This window comes from Podarcis pityusensis (genome assembly GCF_964106645.2).
Source record: "Podarcis pityusensis genome assembly, chromosome: 2".
NCBI lineage: Eukaryota > Metazoa > Chordata > Lepidosauria > Squamata > Lacertidae > Podarcis > Podarcis pityusensis.
Window position 1 is genome coordinate 33388476 of NC_138029.1, and position 22657 is coordinate 33411132.

At 44.6% G+C, this 22657-nt stretch overlaps 1 protein-coding gene across 4 annotated transcripts in view; it reads right to left on the reverse strand.

The window, feature by feature from the left end:
* Nucleotides 1–22657, reverse strand: part of LOC308470662 (uncharacterized protein) — a 103784-nt gene that overhangs the window by 35807 nt on the left and 45320 nt on the right. For 3 of the 4 annotated variants that reach the window (XR_013982517.1, XR_013982518.1, XR_013982519.1), the window contains exons 2-4: nucleotides 20347–20478; nucleotides 19660–19842; nucleotides 18779–18964 (exon numbers count right to left, since the gene is read on the reverse strand). The exons of the other annotated variant lie outside the window; for it this stretch is intronic. The gene's annotated coding sequence lies outside the window, so the exon portion shown is untranslated. The remainder of the gene's footprint in view (nucleotides 1–18778; nucleotides 18965–19659; nucleotides 19843–20346; nucleotides 20479–22657) is intronic. 4 annotated transcript variants of the gene reach the window in all.

Here is a 22657-nt window from a genome sequence, read left to right on the forward strand (position 1 = left end):
ATGTGGAATCCTATTGGGGCCTAGTCCTATCGCTGCGGGCCAACGCCACCATCTGCTGACATCAAGAAGCAGGCGAGGTGATATGGTGGGGCAGGCCTAGCCTGGCCTGTGTAGTACATATGTGTCTTCCTGGAGATCGATGGTGGCAGAGAGCAGCACATTCCCTTTCAATGGCAGACACAGGCTGTCCAAGAGAGTCGACAACTTTTGCTTTCAACAATACAGTGGTACCTTGGTTCTCAAAAGCCTTGGTACTCAAACAACTTGGAAACAAACACTGCAAACCCGTAAGAAAGTGTTCCAGTTTGCAAACATTTTTTGGAAGCCAAACATGCTCAGTTTTGAGTGTTACACTGAGGTCTGTCTGTTTTTGCTATTTATTCTGCATTTTTTGTTTTTGCTGCTTTTTTTGTTTTGTTTTTGTGACTGTGTGGAACCCAGTTCAGCTACTGATTGATTGATTGATTAATTGTGTGACTGCAGTACATTGTTTATTGCTTTCATTTTATGGATCAACGGTCTCATTAGATAATAAAATTCATGTTAAATTGCTGTTTTAGGGGTTGTTCTTAAAAGTCTAGAACAGATTAATCCATTTTGCATTACTTTCTATGGGAAAGTGCACTTTGGTTTTGGAGGTAAGGTTCTGTCGGGCTAGGCGGTCAATAAGTCTAATGTTTACTGGTTCACTGGACACTTTTCAGACCCTTATAAAGTCTAGTGCCATAAACAATTTTTTTTCCTGTTTGGACCAGTTGACAATCCCAGAACTGCACATGGTATGCTGGGGCAGTCTGCACTGCCAGAGCTGGCCAAATCCTTTTGCTACCTGAGGTATAGGATAAGATGGTGCTGTCCCGTGTGCAGAAGCTGACCAGACTGACAGTAGAACCTTATCTCAATGTTGGCAAAGGGGCAGTGCCCTCTTCCGTACTTGAGGGCAGCAGTCGGTGAGCTCTGGGGGCACACAACTAGCTGTATGACATCTCTCTCCTCCAACATTTTGACACTGCTTTCCGCCCCTAGCACCCACCACCTAATGTCTGCATAAAGGTAGGGCTGGGCCCTGTGCACAACATAGCCCGGGGAGGGGGGGGGCTCTCCTGCTTTCCCCACTTTCTGCCAGGCTGGTGACAGGTGGAGAGTTCAGTCACCTCAGCTCCACACAATTAAAGCACTCTTATACAACTCAAACAGGGATGCAGGTGGCACTGTGGGTTAAACCACAGAGCCTAGGACTTGCCGATCAGAAGGTCGTGGTTCGAATCCTTGTGATGGGGTGAGCTCCCGTTGTTCAGTCCCAGCTCCTGCCAACCTAGCAGTTCAAAAGCACATCAAAGTGCAAGTAGATAAATAGGTACCTCTCCGGCGGGAAAGTAAACAGCGTTTCCGTGCGCTGCTCTGGTTCGCCAGAAGCGGCTTAGTCATGCTGGCCACATGACCCGGAAGCTGTACGCTGGCTCCCTCGGCCAATAAAGCGAGATGAGCACCACAACCCCAGAGTCAGCCATGACTGGACCTAACGGTCAGGGGTCCCTTTACCTTTTTATACTACTCAAACAGCCATGGCTTTCACCCAAAGAGTCCCAGGAACTGTCATTTCTTAATTACAGTTAGCAAACCAAGAACTCTGAGCATCCTTAGCAAACTTCAGTTCCCAGGATTCTTTGCATGAAGGTGTGGCTGCTAAAGTGCTATTGGAATGCTTTAGATGTATGTTGCAGGTGTGACCCGCACACCCTTTCCTTGCCGGCCTTGTTTATTTCTTTATTCGCTGCTTTGTGCCCTGCCAGCTCAGCTACAAAGAGCCCTCAACTCGGCTCCCTTGCTCTGTTTCTCCCTTGCATTGCTCACAGCCGCCAGATGTTCTTTTGAACTATTGTTGTGTTGCGTTTATACAAAGATGCATATTTCTCCACCAGCTTTTGGAATAAAATCTGCAACTATTTGTCTCTGTGGAAAAACAGCCACCACCACCACCAGACCAAGGGCTCTTTCCCACATGGATCAGTTGTTTGAGGACTGACAGTCTATTGACTATGCACTGTCCATATGCCTGACTTGGTGGTTGTGGTTGTGTTGCAGGGACTCTGCATTTTCTGAGCTTTCAAACCACAATATTTTTAAAACCCTGGGAAAATGTGATACTTCCCCTCCCTCCTCCCCTGGGCAGCACATCCATTAGAATGTGGTTGCACATGCAGACTGCTTCCAGTAACTATTACTTACCATAAAAGCAGTCCACACACGCACACACATACACACACACACACACGTATTAGTGTAAGATGATTCCCATGGACAGCAAAAAAACAGGTGGAGGTCAGTCCAATCCTATGCATGGGTATTCAGACATGTGTATAGGGATCTAACTGGGGAATCATCCTGAATCTCTGTTAACGCCACTCATGTGGCCCACCTCCCCTGTTGCAGCTCTGCAGGAGGACATTCTCAATTAGCTAAGCCCCCAAGGAGTTGTGTTTTTCAGGCATTCAGCAGCTGAATACCTGCCTGTTCATAAACTGCATGTGTTTCTCCCCTGCTCCCCTACCAACTAAGAAGAGTTAATAGCATTAACCATTTTAAGAGATCTGGCTTCCTGCCTGTCATTAACATTGTATTGCATAACAGGGGATGAATTTAATACCCAGGGAGCTGTGGTGCAGAATATTCATATGCCAGGAACCAAAATGAAGTAAATGCAAATCTTCATTACCAGTGGAGGATGTTAAATATTGATATTTTCTTCTTGATGCATAAGTCTGGGACACATGAAACTCAATTACAAGACAACTAAAAATGCCTTAAATTATACATAAACAGCAACAAAACGAAGGGAGACAAGCTCAACTTTGCAAAGCACAAACATCAAGACTAAACACGGAACAATGAAATGAGATCTGTCACACAATACAGTGAGAGCTGTCTTCCAGAGTGAAAAGGCAATTAGAAATGACGATGCATTAGGCTGAGTTCCTGCACAGCAGCAGCAGCAGCAGCAGTTGGGGTGCTTAAGTCTTGCTGAAATCAGCAAACAACCCAACTATGACCAGGATGACATTGAAACACGTGCTGGTTGCGTTTCTGTGTGGTTGCTGGATTCCCTACCAAGCTTAGGTCAAGATAATAGTAAATGCATTCCCAGCTCCAAACGTTCCTTGGATTTAAAACTCAGTTTTAAATTACCATATTTTTCGCTCCATAAGACGCACCTGACCTTAATACGCACCTAGTTTTTAGAGGGGGAATGCAAGAAAAAAAATATTCTTTGAAGGGAGCGCTGAGCAGAGCCTGTATGCATCCCAGGCTCTTTAAAGGGAGCGCGGCTCTTGGGGGCTTTTGCGGGAGGTGGGGGAAGGGACAGAGCGCAGCTAAGCCAGAAGCTAGAACACTGAGAGGGAGCGCAGTGATCCCTCTCGCTGTTCTGGCTTCTGGGATAGCTGCGCAGCCTCTTCAGGGCAGTGGGATGAAGGCTCCCCGCTGCCCTGAAGAGGCTGCGCCTGGCTAAGCCAGAAGCTAGAAGAACGAGAGGGAGCGCTGCACAGCGATCCCTCTTGCTGTTCTGGCTTCTGGGATAGCTGCGCAGCCTGCATTCGCTCCATAAGACGCACACACATTTCCCCTTACTTTTTAGGAGGGAAAAAATGTGTCTTATAGAGCGAAAAATACGGCATGTCCTTTTTTTTTTTTTTAAAGGGTGCTTTCTCATTGGTTTGCCAGCCATTTAAGCACACAAATGTGCTCGCTATTTTCCTTGCCACAGAGAGAGTTGCCGCTTCTTCCACTGACCTTTCTCCTCCTGTGGCTTTAACAGCAGCTAGGTATGCAAGACATTAAGCAGGCGAAGCTTTTCCTGGAATGGAGATGGAAATGGCATATTTCTATGTGCCGAGCTTCTGTGAGAAGCTCACTTAAAGGTGGCAACCCTTGCAACAGCAAATGTTAGAAGACTAATGGGTGGCTTTGTGGCTACAGCCAGAGTTGGGGTATCAGATATGGAGGACCAGAGAGGTTGTCTCTTGCGGACGGTAAAAAAGATGGGTTTCCTTTTCACAGGCTGGCACTGTGACACCAGCTCTAGATGGGAGCAAACCAAGACATTAAGATGATGATTGTTTCTATAAATAGGCAAGTCTGAAAGCATATCCTGGGCAATTCAGGCCTATGAGCATCTCAGAAACCCCTTTCTGGGCCCAGCGAAACATTTTCCACATTTAGGTAATCAGGCTGCAACTTATTAGCTTTTAGAAATAAAAACCTTCATGAAAATCCCTTGGGATAGTTAAGGATGCAATGCTGCCTGCAGTGAAGACAACAATACAGCACAGAACGAGGAAGAAGGCAAATGGCTCTAGATTATGAAAACAATATTTGACCATGAGATATATGGAGGGACCATGCCAGGGACAGGGAGCCTCTGTAGCTCCAGATGTTGAGCTCCAGCTCTCATCAGACCCAGCCAGCATGGCTCACGGTCAAGGATGATATATCGGGGGGGGGGACGACGACATTTCCCAGCCCTAGATTATATAATGACTTATGGAAATCAGGTGCAGTTAATAACGAGAGTGAAAGCAAGAGTGAAGGAGAACATGGTGGCGCAGGGAGCAATAGATGTTCAGGCATGTGTACGTTACAAACATAAATCAGATGAATGGCTAGGGTTTCTGCTAGAGTGGCCAGCTGCCCTACTGTACAGAGGACAGCCCACTGTTTGAAAGGCTGACAGATCTAAGCCTGGCTTAAAGATAAAGAACTACGAGAAAGGATAGCAGGGGCTATGAAGTTGCCCAACCAAGGCAACTTCTGGAGAGAGGAGTGTACAGCCACACAGGTTACCTGGTTAGATACATTGAGTGCAATCATAGGTGTCAACTTTCAGATTTGAAAATAAGGGATCAGCAGCCTCACCTGTCCTGGGGACAGTCTACGGGATATCTAACAATCCGGGATAGCAGTGGGAAGCAGCGGGAAACGGTGCTGGAATAAGGGAATTTTCCACAAAAAAAGGGAAGGTTGACAGCTATGAGTTGAATCCAGCATCATGCTAATGCAATTGCTTTGTCTGTGCAAGAATTTCTGCCAGCTAGATGGAACCATCTCCTCTCCCACCACTCTGTTCTGTTGTTCTCCCACCCTACTGACTTGATTTGGGGTGTAGGGGCACAGGGAGGGGAGGGGTAAAGCCCTATTGTGCTAGCCTATCTAGTGTTGCCTTCCACTAGTGCAGCTTTTTAATTGAATCCAGCCCGCTGAACCTCTATTCTTTTTACATTACAGTAATTATTTCTAACTGTACACCCATACATATAAAATTAGCTCATGCAAATTTCATGTAAATCTGTGTCCTTTGGTTTGGTGATGCATCTCCTCTTCTTTGGCAATGCATAAATGGTTACCTCAAGAAACCCTGGGAATGGCCGCTCTGTGAGATAGCTGCAAGTTTCTAGCAAAGTTTCCAGCATCTCCACGAAAGGTCCTGTTCTCAAGGTCCCTTGGAAGAAAGTCTGGCTATTGAAAGCTGGTTTAAATTGCAGCTTAGATGAGACTGCAGCCAGCTGATTGGGAGAGAGGGAGTTCAGCTGAATTAGATGGATTCTTCCAAGAGACTCAACCTTAGAAGATCAAAGCAGCCCTGCTAGATCAGGTCCAAGATCTCTCTAGTTCAGCATCCGGCTCTCCCAGAGGCCATCCTGATGCCTGTTGGAAACCTATAAGCAGAACCTTAGCACAACAAGACGGTTTGTCATTCCCAGCAAATAGCTATCAGAGCCATACTGCCTCTGACTGCGGTTAATAGCCACTGATGGCCAGTTTCCTCACAACACCTGGAGGGCACTAGGTTAGAGAAGGCTGCCTTATTCACTTCATGACATTGGGAATGAAACTGGGTAAATACCATTGGCTTTATGGCTTTGCCACTGTTTCTATGGTGTTTTACAGCAGGACTGGGGAACCTGTGGCTCTCCAGATGTTGTTAGACTACAACTCCCATAATCCATGAGCATTAAACAGGCTGGCTGCGGTTGCTGAGACTCGTAGACCTGGAGGCCACAGATTCTCCCATCCCTGCTTTAGACTTGAAAGCATTCAAAGTGCTTTGGAGAACAATGGTGCTTGATAACCCAGCTAACACACTGCTGGACAGCTCCCGTCTTGGTCATTGTTCAGCTGCTCAGTATTTACACTCACTAGTTCAGCTAGACTACTATCCTGCCCAGAAGACTGGGAATGGCACACCTACAAATTGTCCCTTACCACTTTGCAGCTGAGGAGTGTTAACCAGGACCCCTTAAATGTGTGTTAGCCACCCAACGTGCGTTACAGTTAAATGAAAGAGGAATAGTCCACGACAACAGTAAGCAATTCATACTGGGATTGATCGTCTATAATTGACCTCAAAAGGACATAAAATAATGTAACACACAAAGCCCAGCTTCTACCACTTCATATTCCATGTGTTCTCCTACAACAAAGAAGTCTATTATTCCATGGAATTCCATTGCTTCTCTTTCGTATGGAGTGTGCAAGATTGCATGCACAGAGGTGTGTGCATCTGTGTGTTTTAATTTGTTGAAACAGCATTGAGGTCTAGTGGACCCCAGTCAAAGTGAACAGGGTGGAACAAAACATCATCTATCCAGGGCACTGAAGCTTGTAAATGATCCTCACAGGTGAAAACTCTGCATGAAGTTGTCCAGTATTATCTATACTGACTGGTAGCATTTCAGAGTCTTGGATGTGGATCCTTCCCAGCTCACCTTCCTGATGCTAACTGGGGATGCTAGGGACTAAACCCATGGGTGGGCAAACTAAGGCCCAGGGACTGGATCCGGCCTAATCACCTTCTAAATACAGCCTGCGGATGGTCCAGGAATCAGCGTGTTTTTACATGAGTAGAATGTGCCCTTTTATTTAAAATGCATCTCTGGGTTATTTATGGGGTCTGCCTGGTGTTTTTACATGAGTAGAATGTGTGCTTTTATTTAAAATGCATCACTGGGTTATTTGTGGGGCATAGGAATTCATTCATTCCCCCCCCCAAATCTAGTCCGGCCCCCGACAAGGTCTGAGGGACAGTGGACAGGCCCCCTGCTGAAAAAGTTTGCTGACCCCTGGACTAAACCTGTGACTATCTCGGTGCAAAGCACGCGCTGCACCACTGAGGCCATCCAATAGCACAATAGCCACTTTACATTGCTGAACACGTTGAGATATAGAGGTGTTAAGATTTTTTTTTTTTTTAAATCATACCTCTAGGAGGCTTTGAAGGAAGAAGCGCATGCCTAAGGTATCATTGCGAACTCTAAATACCATTCTCATAGAGTTGGACTCCTGTACCATGAACAAAAATCCTCAATAAAATATCATTAAATTGGGTTTACTTGTCGATCTCATTTTGGTGAATCGTTTTTGTGCTGTGTTGTAACTCAGCTGTTCTGAGCTCTCATGAGCTCTCAACAGAAGTGCAGAATATAAATATGCCTAATAATAATTTTAAAAAAATAAATCTCCCCCCCCCCTAAATTCATGTCCCACCACTTCCCACTGTAATAACAAGGAGTAGGTGAGTTTTGAACAGAAGAAAAGCCCAGCTGGATCAGTGTGGCCTATCTAGCCCAGGATCCTGTTCTCACAGTGGTCCTCCAGATGTCCATGGGAAGCCTAGCAGCTGGTAACCAGAGACAGGCTGCCTCTGACTCTGGAGGGAAAGTGACCCCAAGGTTTGGCACAAATGAACCTTCCTGTCATAATAAATGGCACCACATTAATCAAATAGGGAGGGGCAGGCCTGAGCCATGGTATCTCTTGTTTCAGAAAACAAAGCACAGATGGGTGTGTGTGTGTGTGTGTGTGTGTGTGTGTGTGGTTATAGCAGATCACAGGCCGAACATGAATCAGCAATAATGTGCTCCCCCTACCCCCACCCCTCCCATCCGTCCACAATACCAAAATGCCATTTTGAGCTGCATTAGCCAAAAAAATTAAAAAAGGGGAGGGGGAGGGGGGAGAAGCATTCTATCCAGAACAGAGGAAGGAATAGCATTGCTCCACTTGGCACCACTTAAGGCTAAGCCGAAGAAGTATTATGTTCGGCTCCCTTTGCCAGATTTTTAAGGAGGATGTGGACAAATTGGAGAGGATTCAAAGGGGAGCAACAAAGATGTTGAAGTGTTTTGAATGCAAGAAAAATGAGCGTGGACCAGAAAGAAACTGGGTACATTAAGCCTGGAGGAAAAAAGGATTAACAGTTTTCACAAGTTTAAAAGGCTGCTATAAAGAAGATAGAGGATACCTCAGGGAAGGACAGAAATCAACGGGTTTAAGCTGCAACTTTGTAAGAACAGTTGGCCAAGGAAACAAGCGGCCTTGGGGAGTTATTTTATATATATTTCCCTGGATATTTTTTTTTTCCGGAGAAACTGAATAATTTCTTTTCTGGTATGGTTTGGATCAGGGCCAGATTAAAGGATACGGGTCCCTCTGCTCAGCTACATCCCAGGGTCTTATGCCTCTGCTTTATAGTTTATCAGCATCTACATACAGTGAAGGGTGTGGAAAAATGTAGTCCCCCCCCCCACCCTTTATTGCATTTTTATCCCCTGAAAGCAGCTAACAACCAGAAAATACATATATAATTAATAAAGCATTTGTGAAATCATTTGCTCCGTTCTGCCCACTGGAATGGTTTATATCCTGGTTCTTGCCCTTCACCACAACAGCTGCGGGGTCCATACCTATTAGCTACTACCAATGCTGTAGAGGAGGGAAGGGCAGCAGTGGATGGAATTGGTTTGCACAGAAAATGCACAGCTGTCCAGGATGGCTTACTTACACAAGCCATCCTTTCCCAGCACCCCATCAGCTCCAGCCACTATGAACAATGGTAAGAGATTATAGTTCAGCAACATCTGGAGGGCACTGATGGCATGGTCACTGGTGAACACAGACTACTAGTGCTGTTTGCATAAATAATAGGCAGCTGCAATGATGTTCCAACAGAACTGGGCTTCCCACCTTTCTTCACTTGCCTTGAGTGAATGGCAGATAGCAATGATGACCCTCCCCACTCCCAGCCACCAATCAAGAGTGGCAGCAGAGAACAGCAGAATGCATTCCTGGAAGGGGGGGGCGGGCATTGCTGTTGGAATCATAGGACTGCAACGGACCTGAAGACCATGATCCAATCTTACTCACCGCACATTCCCGGAACTACTCCGTCATCCGCTCATGACAAGTCGAGAGATGGAACAGTTAATAAGGTGCCCCACGCTAAATTTGGCCATGCACTTCAAGAACAATTTAATGAAATGATCCCGGTGTGCCACATATCACACACGGCCAAATAATTCCACCTTAACGAACAAAACCCATCAGCCTCGCTAGCTAAGCTGGGATTTCTGCTCAGGGACAGAAAATGTGAAGCAACCACTATGCTACATTGGCTCCCAGTACGCTTCCGAGCACAATTCAAAGTGTTGGTGCTGACCTTTAAAGCCCTAAACGGCCTCGGTCCAGTATACCTGAAGGAGCGTCTCCACCCCCATCGTTCTACTTGGACACTGAGGTCCAGCTCCGAGGGCCTTCTGGTGGTTCCCTCACTGCGAGAAGCCAAGTTACAGGGAACCAGGCAGAGGGCCTTCTCGGTAGTGGCGCCCGCCCTGTGGAACGCCCTCCCACCAGATGTCAAAGAGAACAACTACCAGACTTTTAGAAGACATCTGAAGGAAGCCCTGTTTAGGGAAGTGTTTAATGTTTGATGCATTACTTTTCTTGGAAGCCGCCCAGAGTGGCTGGGGAAGCCCAGCCAGATGGGCGGGGTATATATTATTATTATGTCCTACCCAGTACCCTGTTTCATCCTGCCTATCTCATCTTCCTCTACCCAAAGAACCTTCTCTGATACATGGAACATTTGCTTCTCCATGTTGGCCAAACTATGAATATTCTAAGTTTTCCTTCTGCCCAAGGACCTCAGGCTATATGAGGCCTTACTCCATGTAGTTCCTAGCATAGTAGTTAATTCAGAGCTGGTGTAATGGCCAGTGTGCAGGCAATGTGAAAGCATGATTCTTCAAGCAGTATATTTCCATGTTTCAGTCCCAGTTGCAAGCAGTGAATTGTTTCCAGGGGGGAGAAGTGGGATAAGGTCCTCGGTGAACCCAGGATGATATCTTGGCTTGTGTTTATTTTTAATATAAATGTGCCTAGCAATAAAAACTCCAGGGGAGAGAACAACTGATAAGCAGGGTGTAATACAGTAATTGCATTGACTCTACTGTCTGGACTGCTATACTCTGGTCTGTTTTTCCATTTGCTGTTGGGCCTATCTGCATGCTGTATGTAAATGCATGGAACAGTCCTCCAGCGACCTAGTGTTTAAGGAAAATCCACTTTGTGAGGGGCAATTTGGAGCAGAGAAGTAGCAGGCGAAGTGGGCTTCTCCACTTCATATCACTCCCCTAAGCTCCTCCCCACCCCCACAAGGTTCCAAGCATGTGTGGCGATCACACAGGGTCCCCAGATGTTTCACCGTCTATTGATCCCTGTGCCACCACTTTATTTCTCGCTGCCACCACCCAGGCCCTAGCTGGTACAATACTGAGTCCAGTCAGGGTTAAATTGGAATGTAAACTTCTGTTTATTTATTGCGGTTTAACAAGCGTGTGTGTCAGGGGACTGCCATCAGTGCCGGAGGGAGAGAGCAAAAGCCAGAGGGATTCCAGAGAGCGTCCAGGGATCAGGAGAAGCAGCTCCTCTTCTGGGGAAGAGAATCAGTGTAGCACCAGTGGAGAAGGGGGGCAGGTGGTGGAAGTGGCGAGGTGGTCCCATGACTCCTCGCCTGGGACCAGCGGGGAGAGTAGGGGTCCTCCGTTGTCCACGCCCTCTCAGCGCAGAAGGCTTTCACGCAGAGAGGGTACGCGGAGACTAGGCGTCAAAGAGCTTCTTTGCTGGAAGAAGTTTAAGAAACGCCCACTCACGGATTCTGCCAGCGACTGAGTCAGCCACGGGTGAGTGGCGGTCCGGACAGATAAGGTTTACTTTGGCAGCCCAGCCAGGTGTTTGCACCCAGCCAGGGAGATAGTTGCCTGCTTACGCACAAGCAACCCCCTTAGAAACCATTACAGTGTGGTTTCATAAACGGTATCGGTCAATTACAATCATGGGGTGCCTATCCAGACCTATAACTTCCGCTACCTGCTCTCACTCACTAAACCACCTCTCAGATATTTACTTGTCTTCCTAGCTCCTAACTGTTCCTGACTCAGCTTATTTTGCTACACTAACTCAACCTACCCACATACTCTATCCCAATTCACTCCCACTCCAACCAACCAACCACCCAACTCCCAACGAACTCCCTTCTTTGCCCCTCCCAGAGCTGGTTTTATAGTCCCTCTGACTCCACCCCCTGGGTTCTGATTGGGCAACCTGTTTAACTATTTCACCTCCAGCACTCTCATATGTTAACGTCACAGCATGTGCATTTGGAATCGCACATGGAGAAAAGCCGTTCCGGGAGATCGGAGGCAGGGGAGGAAAAGTTAAAGGCCCCTCGCATACTTTTCAACTGCAAACTACCGTTTCTCAAAGCTCTGCTATCCAGAAAAACAAGCCATTCTTTACGCATGTTTTTGCATAAAATGTCGTTTAGTCCTGTATTATGTTCATGATGTTGGTGGGTGGGAAGCAATTGGCCACTTCCACCCATATGCAGTCAGCTGATGGTTGCATATGGGTGGGTTCTGGTCCCTGATTACTGAAGGACAACCACTTTCACTGTTATAGCTTCAGCGTAGGAGACTATAATGAGCAGTTCAAAGGCCTTCTAACTTATATGGTGCACTCACTCTGTACAAGTTGCAATTTAATGTGTGCTTGAGCTTGAAGAAGCAATTCAGGATTAACTAGGCCAGAAACTGCAAAGGGACCCTGGAGACAAAGAAAATGGGAGGAAAGCATTTGCATACTCCAGGTTTATGTGGTTCTTGGGATAGCTAGTTGAGAACATGGCCAGCGTTGCTAGTTGTTTCCTATTTGCTCTTCTTCAACTCATCATATACAACACAAATTCCCAAAATGGGGGATGGGGAACCTGTGGTCCTCCAGTGGTTTCACACAATATGAAATAGTGCTGAATAATACAACTTAGAACTGTGCGACCTTTTGGAACTAAAGCAAAACTCCATAGGAAGGGTCAGAGTAAAATGATGGGCAATATTCAATGTTAGTTGTACTCAGAGTAGACCCGTTGAAATTAATGACTTAAGTTACTCCTTTCCATGTATTTCAAAGATTAACACTGGATATCACCTGATGCGCCTAGCGTTAGGGCAAGGTGCTGAAATATCACTAGTTTTGCTGACAAGGTCAGGAGAAGAATTTAGAAGATTAGGGAGATGGATGTTGGAAGAAGATGGGATGTGTGTCTCTTTTTGTGAGTCTCCCCAGTGCGGTGGACAAATGTTAGACTTGAAAGTGAAGCTGATGGGCCAGAGTAATGTGGAGTTTCATAGCAAGGTTCAGCACTGGAAGACAATGTCACAACCCAAAGACATGTTCTGGGTATAATATTTGTGATCACATTCACTGTAGCATGGCTTGTGAAAGTTTGTTCTCTGCATCAAATGCTACAGCAGCAGTATGAAAACATTTAGCTATGGATTTGCCCCAAGCAGCATAACATTGAAAGCCCAGCACCACATTTCCATGGACAAGCATCAGGTCCTTCTCATTCAGTGTCATTTTCCCCAACCTCTGTCAAGCAACAATGATATGGGAAAGACCAGGGGATTGGATCTGCCCATTTAGTTCTACATCCACATTGCCACAGAAACATGAGAGGAGTCTGCGGTTAAGTGTCTCTCTTCCCTATTACATGGAGGGCGACACTCAGCGTAGGGTTGCCTTATTTCATAAAGTGAAAATCCAGACAAAGTGAGCTTTTTCCAGAGGGTCCCACAAGCCTCCTAAAAATTTTTTTGGGGTGACAGGGGACTACAGGGGGAGGAAAGAAAGAATAATCCCTGCTGCATGAACAGATACCTGGTCATGCTACATGTAAAGTCACTTACCACCTCAAAATGCTTTGCACATAATCTGAAAACAGTTTCAAACCATTATCTAATCATTTTAGCTATAAGCATAACATCACACACACGCTTGATCATTAAGGTACTTGTTTGGCCCAAAGCAAGTTTCTGAGTCAGGTTGTGATACTGTAACTAATTTTAAAACAAAAAAACATGCTTTTCGTTGCTAAAATTCCACAGAGTTACTGGCTTGTGGCAATGTCGTCCCATGTAAATAGCACGGCCATGGATTTGAACTTTTGATAATGCAAATAGTTTAGATGCGTGCTATATTGCGCAAGGAAATAGACTATTAAAAGGTCTTTGCGAAATATTTCTTAAGAGTTGGAAGGAAATCAACTCTAAAGAACTCCCAGGTTTGCCTGAGCTTACTGTCAGTCAAAGGCAGCTTCCTTCTCATTATCCAGGTTCCTTTTCTAAGTCAGGAGAACATGAGAACTTCCATGACATGATGTGATGGGACGATGAGCTGCTTGTGTGTAAAATCCTAGTCCCTCAGAGTTTGGTCAAGTTTGCAAACCTCTGTCTGTAACGGAGCCCCTTAAACATGGCTCCGTCAGTCGCTGGCAGATTCCGACAGTGGTTGCTTTCGGAATCGCTTCCAACATAAAAGCTCCTTAACGGAAACACGTCTTCTGGACTCTCTGCGTGACAGTTTCCGGCGAGGAGTGGGTGTCCCTACAGGAGGTCCTGAAACCTCCCCACTGTTTTCGCTGGAAGTGTCTCTGAGCCATCCCTCCAGCTCCCTTTCCCTCAGCTCAGCTCCTCTCCCCCTACTGGTTCCCTCTTCAGCTGCTGAGTCTCTCCCAACCTGTGTGAGCCCTTTCACTTCCCTTCCTTCCGATGGCAGTTCCCTGACACATGAAAACCCAGCTTTGCTGTGGATTTTAAATCACAGATAGGCAAGAAGACACCTATCTAACAAAGCAGAATATATTTGCAACAATAACTATTACTCTACTGGAAAATCAAAAGGCTGTTATGAGCTCCGTAGTACCATAAAGTCATGATTTTAAAGCTGATTTCTCAGTCAATTTTCAGGTGGGGTGTTGTTTTTTCGTTTGTTTTTGGCACTATCTACCAGCCAAATTTCTTTTGACATTTAGCATCTCTCCAGAACAGTTTGAGTCTTTTGCAGGTCTATTCTGCAACATGCTGTTGACACCATAATAGTGCATTCATGGTGGATTTGTAGTGGGCTGTCCACACACCATTTCTTTCAATAAGTGGTTTTGCATTGCTTCCTCAATGCTATCGTGTTATTGCAATTTGGAGGAGCAACTCTTGCACTACAAGACAATAAAAGTGGAACAACAACAACAACCACCCCTCCCTGAAAAAAATGCAACATAAAACCTTCTGGGGATTTCAAAGAGGATGTTACAGGACATGCACTGACTGGACATGCACTTGAATAAGTATAAAGGTATGCCTCCCCCCAAAATAACTATTGTCGGTGCAAGCAGTGTAGGACGTGAGATTGTGTATAACCAACCTGATACCATCATGAGCACAAATGATCACGAATGTAATGTATGATAACAACAACATCTGGAGTTAGTAATTTATAACTAATAGGAATCACAAGTGGTGATGTCTTCCATCTTTTCCATCCTGGCACTGTGGAAGCCAAATGCATTTCCATTTGATTTTCACGGAGAAGCAGAGAGAAAAGTAAAAGCCACAGCTGCTCCCATTTCAGATGCACAAGCAACCTCATGATGTTATATTACTTTATTAATTTATTGCATGCATACCCCCTCCTTTCTCCCAAGAAGTCCAAGGTAATGCACATGGCTCTCCTGCTCCGTGTTATATGCATAACAGTCCTATGGGGTTAGTTAGGCTAAAAGAAATGGACCCAAGGTCACCCAGTGAGCACAATGGTTGGGTGGGGATTTGAACCTGGTGTCCTCCGGTCCTAGTCTGGAACTCCTTTTTTATAGTTTTTATTAATTTTTCAATTTCACATCTCAAAATAAACATCTTACATAGTACCATACATTCAATGACTTCCCTCTTTCCCCTTCTATGGTTCATTATCCACCATCCCTGTATATTTTACTGTAGCCATTTTATTCAGTTCTCCTATCTTACATCACTCAAGTGTTTATTATACGGTTGAATTTACTTTAATGCTGCCAAAGTTTTCAACTGTGTGCAATTATTTTCCGTATAATACTCAGCAAAAAAATAAAAAATCCACTTCGCTTTAAATACATGTTCTTCTTGCTTTCTTATTCTATATGTTAGGCCGGCTAGTTCTGCATATTCTATAATCTTAACCTGCCAATCCTCCTTACCTGGGACCTCCCTCACTTCCCATTTTTGGGCTAACAAAACTCTGCTCGCCATTGTTGCATGCATAAATAAGTTTTTCTGGCACCTTGAAACCTCTGTCTGAATGATTCCTAGCAAAAATGCCTCCGGTCTTTTAGGCAAAGTTGTTTTAAACATTTTTTTCATCTCGTTATAAATCATTTCCCAATACTCTTTAACCTTTTTACATGCCCACCACATATGAAAAAAAGTTCCTATTCTGGAACAGCACACTAACTCTCTCACCATCTCCATAATGACGCTGAATTTGAATGCTGATCCAATGAATGTTTTTGGTGTGTGTGTGTGTGTGTGTGTGTGTGTGTGTGTATATATATATATATATATATATATATATATATATATATACAGTCTGACACACACCAACTGCGAATACATCAGGATGGCATTTCAGACTACACATGGAACTTGTAGTTTCAGCTGACCTGAAACTCATTTTCAGTCCTGCAGCAAAGTTCATAGTGTTTTGGTGCAGAAACTGAAGAGGGGTCAGTTCTCTCGCATTCCCCCACCACTGCCCTGCCCGGAATGTATGCTTGGGTTTATCAGAGGACAATGCCTTAGAAGGGCTGAAGGCTTTATTAAAAAGCATTTGAGCCAGACCTGTGTAAACACTTTCCTCAGTGAACCAAAGCCAAGCCATACTTTGAGCAAAGGTCAGGGCAGGGAACAGGGTAATTCTTCTGCCTCCGATACAGCCAAGAGCCACACGTCTGGCAGAGCCATGCGTCCGCAAGCCAGGCATTTCCTTCCAGTCCAGGAAAGAGATTAAAGCAGATTACAAGCAGCATGTTGTAACTGAACTGTGTGTGTGTGTGTGTGTGTGTACACACAGAGAGAAAGAGAGAGGGCGTAGCATAGACAGTTCAAGCTCTTGCATAGCTCAGCTACCCAAATGGCATTAATTATGATGAGAATAACAGAAAACGAAGTGAAGAAAGAAAGATGAACTTCAGCTTTGTCCAGAGTGGGGTTGTTAGATGTTTTTCTGGAAGCGTTCCTTGCCAAGGAACAAGACCAAGAGCTCAGACAAGCTTTACCTCCCATTTGCTTCCCGTTGAAACAGGAAAAGTGGACAAGTGGCTGTAGATATAAACTACATATGCAGGCACAGTGCAAACCTACAGCAGAAAGCACTTCCTCACCACCTGTCATCATCAGAACTCCCAGCAGAAATTTACTAAAAAGTTTTGGCAATTTTATAGTAGGAAGATATCCTCAGGTTGTTGTTGCTGCTGCTGCCAGAGTTCAATATCTTGGGTTCGCAAAATACCACAACAGGGCTGAAGATTGAAAGTACAGCCAGAAATATTCCCATATATTATTATCTAAAGAGCTGAACAAAACTGCAAATTCCTCTTCCACAAACCTATCCAAGTTCGCACTATATTCTAAATCTAGTTTTCTCCAACAACCATCACCCACCCTGGCAATTCTCAACCAGTCTTTGCGTCAAGATAGCAGTAGGGTCAGGAATGTGGGGCTACTCCACTATGAATAATCAGGATATGGCCAATACTCACATTGCATGCCAGCATCAGTTTCCATAGCAGGGGAAGGTACCTCAGGCCTGGTGGGGAAGCAATGTGTCCCTCTAAGCCCTTCTGCCTCAGGACACTTCCCACACCTCTTGCCAACCCTACTTGGCACCCTCCATGAGTGATTTTGCCTGGCTGGTATATGTCCTTGAACTCTGATGATGCCTTTTGCTTGCCTGCATGGAGGATAGAGAGGGGTGTTTGAGTGCAGGAACTAGCCTACCGTACAAAAGTAAAAATTACATTTCTTGATCCACCCACTATTGCCTCATTATCAGAGTTCAAGGACGCATTCCACCTTGGGGGGGGGGTGGAATCCAAGGATGGTGCAAGCTAGGGCTGGTGAAGGTTATGGCCTGGGGAGAGTGCCAAGGGCCAGACAGAGAAACCTAGAGGGCCATATTTGGCTACTGGCTCTGAGATTCCTCTCTCACACACTACACTGAATAGGAGCTTCACCAATCACATCAGAGGGAAACAGCCACATTGCCACCCTCAGCTGAATTTCCAACATTTTGTTCCAAGCAACGCACAACAAAGGGAAGGGGGAGCTTTTCCAAGTTCTTCACACTTTTGTCAAGGTATCAAAAGTGTTCTAACAATGCCTAATGATAATGATCCAAAATGTAAATGCATGCATTCATGGAAATGTAAGAAGAACAAAAAATGCTGCTTGATTTTGAGTGTGAATTGAAAGAAAGAAAATGTCCATAATAGAGCTGGTTATATATATATATATATATATATATATATATATATATATCCAGACATCCATTATAATTTGGCTCAATTTCTTACAACTGCCTTTATGTGCTCAAATTTCCTTCCTGTCTGATTTGATCAAACCATAGTTTGCTGTAACATCTGAATCATGTGTACTGTAATTTTCCTCTGGAACTGAAAACCCACTTCAAACCAGAATTGCTTCCCTTTTCTGGCTTGGAAGCAAATTTTATGGTTTGCACACAAACACCATGGTTTGCACAAACCATCATTTGCCTGGTTTGGACATCATGGCAATCTATAGTTTGCCTGAACCAGAGAGCAACTTTGATCTTGCCCTTTTGGAAATTTTGAAATGTAAGCACTAATCAGACCTAGGAACCACTGCAGCTAATTCATATGTTTCACGTACAACTAATATACATTAAAGCCAAAATAATGGAAGATTGGGACTGTATACAACCAGGCTAGTTATGGAAGAGAGATGTGTGGGTGGGTGTGAGAGAGAGAGCGCACAAAACAATGGGAAAGGCACAAACCTAGAACTAGAGCATCTTTCATTGTGGATAAGTATGAGGTGTAATTCTTTTAGTGCCCATTCTATTGAAAATGTTGGATATCTTTGGTATTTTTTCCTATGTTGTTGTTTCGCTGCACTGATTTTATCCTGTGAAACATCTTGCTATTCAATACGGAAAGGTTTGAATAAATTAATACAGGGGAAGTTCCTTGCCTTCAGGGAGCTGGCACACTCCAAGGTAATCTACTGCCTCAAGCCGAATAGCGGCGTGAACATGAGAGGCTTATGGTTTCATTTAATTCTGCTGTGGGTATGTTCCTTGCCTTTTCCTTATCCTGTTCTATGTCATTAAACATCTCCTTCAACTATTGTCCCTGGAATATCAGGTGATACTGAGGTGGAAATGAGATGTGGTTTTCTTTTATAGGAACAGCTTTCCCGTACCCTCTTTTTCCCCCTGCAATTCCTCTCGGAATTCCCTTAAGAGCTCTGCAATTGTGGCAAGTATTGCTAGGGGTTCCCCCAGGACAAGAGCCTGCTAAAGGTCAGGAAAACGAGCTTACCTGAATCTCAGAGCAGATGGAGTCATGGTGGAAGCTTATTTGTTCGGATTCAGGGAGCACACAGATCTGGATGATGATTCATGAAATGTATACAATTATGCTTTTCCATCCTGATCTTCCTTTGGAAAATTCAGAGCAGCTTCCGGGGGTGGGGGGTGGGAGTGTCTCCTAATCAGTGCTATTTCTCTGGAAAAAGAGGTGCTGGAACTCACCATGAACACATCTCTGGTTTTCTTATACTGTGGTACCTTGGGTTAAGAACTTAATTCGTTCTGGAAGTCCGTTCTTAACCTCAAACTGTTCTTCACCTGAAGCACCACTTTAGCTAATGGGGCCTCCTGCTGCTGCCGTGCCACCGGAGCACGATTTCTGTTCTCATCCTGAGGTAAAGTTCTTAACCCGAGGTACTATTTCTGGGTTAGCGGAGTCTGTAAGCTGAAGCGTATGTAACCTGAGGTACCACTGTAATGGCAATAGCGCCCACCTGAGAGGTGCCGGAACAGAGTTCCAGTGAGTTCCACCTGGAAAAAAAGCCGTTCCTAATAAGTCACTAACCAGCCATGCTGGGATTTGTTTAGCCTTAACAATATAACATCATGGTGCGTCTTCGCAGACCCACCCCAATCTCCTAATGTATGCCTTCAGAGCATACGCATGGGAAAGTAGGTTTCCCCCCTTAAAACTGGAACAGCAGAATTCATAAAACATCCATGAATCCCTAAGGTGTGTGTTTCAGGGGAAAACTGACAGGGTTGTGTGAGGGCTGGAGACGTATATATGAAATTAGGTCCAAAGTGATCTCAAAGCCCCAAGCTTTGGATTGTTTTTATTGCTGTTGTTGTTGTTGTTTTAACAATCACCACACGGCACCTCAGGCTTACCTTGGCATGCGGCTGGATGATGGCGGTGGATAGTTTGGAAGGTTCCGGAGAGGAAAGCTCTCTCAGGGATGTGACTAGTGATGAGGAAGGGAGTTCACGTGCCGCTGAGGTCTTACATAACAGCTCTCTCCTGCCTCTTCTTCCCCCATCGCACAGAGGCAGACGCTGACAGATTGGCTAAAGCTATTAAGGGACCAAAAGGATTGGGTTTTAATTCTATAATTATTTGCTCTGGGAGAGATACTTGTAATCACCGAGAACGAGTCCGGCAGTATTGGTGGGGGGTGGGGTTGAAGATGGGAGGAAAATGAGGCCTTAAGTAACTTCTATTTGTGGGGGTGAGGGTGGGGGGAGATGATGTATTATCCTAGCGTGTGTGTGTGTGTGTGTGTGTGTGTGTGTAAAACTTCCTGCCCCCCCCAAATAGTGGACAGCCAGAATGGAGGCCTTTTCCTGATCTCTCTCTCTGTCACACACACACACACACACACACACACACACTGTTTTCCACCTGTTTCAACTCCTTCTCCTCTGGCAGGTAAGGCTGAGCCAGGGTTTCCTCCCTTTGAAACCGGGATTCCCCTTCAGCAGAGCAACACACTCAGATGCATCTCAATGAGGACAGGGAGGTTTTCCTCCCCTGTACAGTACATTTCAGGCTTGCACTATTGGCTCACATATACATACACTGCAATGAATGTCACCATGGAAACAGGATTCTGCGAACAAACAGTCTGCAGCGATGCCTTTTCTTTTCTTTCGTTTTTGCATGCTTACCAAGGGAGTGTCTCAAACGCCCCTTCCTTTCTCCATAGAACCCTAGAAGAAGAAACACACAATTATTTTTTTTTAAAAAAGCATAACTAGCAACCACTGTGTCTATCCAAGGTCCAGGGTGTTGTTTTTTTTAGCAGCTGATCAACTCAAATGGTAGTCAAAACAGCAATACAGAAGATTAATAGGACGTATGGGAGATAATACACAGATTTCCTTCCAGGGACGGATGGGAACACTCATACTTAATATGGTGTCTTTTGCCTCTTGGGTAAAAAAATAAATAAATAAAAATCACAGTGAGATGGATAGAATATCATTGGAGGGGCGTTTGTGTGCATGTGTCAGATTATACCAGATTTATCACTACATCCACCTATCACACAAAAGTCAGAAATTAGCACAATAACTAGTTCAGTTAGGGTACCACTAAAAATAATGATTGGAGTTGTGTGAGCACATATGCTCACGCATATGTTTTTCCTAATAGGGCAAGTAACAGTTTCAGAGAGGGTTTTCATCAGCAAGAGTGGGAAAGGTTGCCACCTTGTTTCCCCATGCTGCTACTCCTACACGCACTCCACAGCTGCTATTTGCATCTCTATCGTCGCATCTAGTTTGTCCCCCAGATAATCAGTAAGTCATTTTTTTTTTAATTACTCAGCTTGTAGGAGATAGTTATAGGCAGACAGACACCACCACCACATCTTAAAATGTATCAAGGCAGTGTATGCTATAAAAATATTAAACATAATTTAAAATAGCAAAAGCAGATAATAAATTCAAGGTAAATATCTAATCAAAAATCAAACAGCTGAAAATGCCCATCAGCACAAAAAAGTACCACCTCTCTATGAGCTTGGTCCTCAGGAGAGCATGTGATTCCCACCCTGGTATTTGGCCCTGAGCCTTCCTCCAATTTCAGAGTTTGGAGGTGGGCCAAACATCATGCCCATCACAGCACTGGGAGTGTAGTAATGAAAAATTAAAATGCCTAGGGGTTGGGGGCTTACCATTTTGAAAAGAGGCAGCAGAGGGTTCCACTTATATTTAACTTCCCTCCTCCCAAAGAAAGCTCCACCATCACAGAGCTGTAAGCAGCAGCCCAGCATCATAGCAATCTCCAGCTATAAAATGCCCAAATGGGAATGGCACTAAATCAGATGTTTTCATTCATTCCATGCGAATATTGGCTCTTGGGGCTATTTTACTGGGGATCTTTGCTGATTATTTTTGTATAAGAATATGGGGGGAAAGGTTATTTTTTTATTCTTTAATTGTTACTAGTAGACTACCACTTTGAACACGTTACTAATTATTTTATATTTTATGGATTGTATATCTGTATTAATGTTATTGTTCTAAGTTGCTTTGAGACTGGTAGAAAGCATCAAATAAATCAGCAGTCTTAATCAACCAACCAATCAATCATTATAAAAATTATGATGCATTTATTCTCCCTGGGCATTACATGTTTGTTTTTCAAAATGGCTGCCATCCTGTTGTTTCCAGCTCCACTGTCACTTGAAGTGGCAGAAGAGTGCTTTTTTAGTTTGAGTCTGCTGTTACCGCTTCTCAAAATGGCAAGCTCCCATTTTCGTTTTTGTTACCGTCCACCTGGAAGTGGTCAAAAAATGCCCCCCCCCCACTGTCATGGGGGTTAAATGATCCTGCAAAAGTGTGTGTGTAGGGGATATCTGGCCCATTTCTAGGCTCCTCCAACATTCATAGAGCATTTATCCTGATTTGTTTGTTCAGAGCTTACACAGTTGTTAGATTATGTCCAGTATTGAGTATTCATTCTATGTTATTTGAAGGGAGGTTATATGACAATGAACATTCTTCCTGAATTGCTCGCATGGTGGTTACATGCCTTTCCAATGATTATTTGTTCATTCCACACCATTCAGTGCATTTCCCAGTCACTTTCTTAACTGCAAAACAGTCCGTTCTTTTTAAATACTTGGATTTGTTGCACTGTGGTGACAGAGCACTTGAATCCCTACTTTAACTGGACAAACCTAATCTTCCAGTGTGAGCTCAAATCCCTCCCATAAAATAGTGACAGCCTGGAGTAACAGTCACGTCTTGTCTGAGCTGAAGTTTCTTTACCCTCATTCTGCCCATCACTGATTTGAGACACTCACTCACACCTGAATCTGATAAAAAGGAAAGTGTAGAGTTGGGTGACATCTCATCCAATACCATCCGACAACCTCTCCCA